Genomic DNA, 1,113 nt, shown 5'->3' on the forward strand with positions numbered 1-1,113 from the left:
AGATTTACAGATTTAGACTAGATTTAATTTTGTTATTTAAAAAATAAATTCTTTTAGTTCACTGTAATAATAAATTAAGTTAACTTTGGTGAATGCATAATTAGTTAAAACCTACACAATTTCCCTTGTTTTGTTTCAGAAAAGTTTTGATATATGTTTGATATTTATTTAGAAAACTCCATCTTTATTTATTATTTTTGTAGTTTAGCAAACAAATTATCCATATTTTCACAGTTCATAATAAACACAAAAAAAAAATAAATAAAAAAATGGGTCAATACTATTTATCGCGTGCATGAGACCATGGTGACAACCATTTCTTATATTCGAAAAAAATAATATTCACCCTAACAATAGTTTTTGTAGTTTTCTTTTTTAAAATTTTGCCACAAAACCAATATCCGTGTGTGTATTAATTGATAATTGACTATATAAATATAAATATATATATATGATTAATTAAGATAATAAATTGTCATCCGTGGCCGTCGAGCTGTCTGATACTGGATAAGGTGAAATAGATTAGCAACATGGTTCCTAGGATTGACCTGTGACATATTACGCAAGTTCAATAAAATTAAAGCTAATAGAAGAAGCATGTGATCGTATGGTTATTTAATTATTTGACTCACATAGTTGCAAAGAATAGAAACATCCTTCTGGGATCAATTGATATTTGACTGCGGAAACTGAATTTCTTGGCCAGAAGTTTACTCTCTACAGCCGCCGTGTTGCTGCTGATGGGGCCATTGGAGATCGTAATCAGATGGTGGAGCGGAGGGGTGATGGAGTCGTCTGCCGCCACTAACGCTGCCTTCTCAGGCGTGCTGCCTCCGTACAAAGACGTTGCTGCATAATTTTGTTGATGGGAAAAATTTCTCAAGAGTGTTTTTGTTTGAAGAAACTAATTATAGATCAAAAACATTGTTTTTTTCTTAAAAATAATATTATTTGTTTACAAAAGCTTTTTAAAGTCTTTTTTAGAAGCTAAAATTTCTGGTTTTTGGGAATAACAAAAGCAGCTCATAACATTTATCCAAACGTCAAAATAATTTCTGCATTTTTTTTAAAAAAAACACTTTTGCGTTACAGCATCTCCATCCTTCAATTTTT

The 1,113-nt window shown here is 30.5% G+C and overlaps 1 long non-coding RNA gene across 1 annotated transcript; it reads right to left on the minus strand.

The window, feature by feature from the left end:
* Positions 1 to 391: 391 nt before the first annotated feature.
* Positions 392 to 939, minus strand: LOC140966333 (uncharacterized). The gene is made up of 2 exons (XR_012173323.1): positions 633 to 939; positions 392 to 548 (listed from the first exon to the last, which is right to left on the minus strand). It is a non-coding gene; the product is annotated as an uncharacterized lncRNA (long non-coding RNA).
* Between the last annotated feature and the right edge of the window lie 174 nt (positions 940 to 1,113).

Source organism: Primulina huaijiensis, unplaced genomic scaffold, assembly GCF_012295235.1.
Source record: "Primulina huaijiensis isolate GDHJ02 unplaced genomic scaffold, ASM1229523v2 scaffold205015, whole genome shotgun sequence".
NCBI classification, from domain to species: domain Eukaryota; kingdom Viridiplantae; phylum Streptophyta; class Magnoliopsida; order Lamiales; family Gesneriaceae; genus Primulina; species Primulina huaijiensis.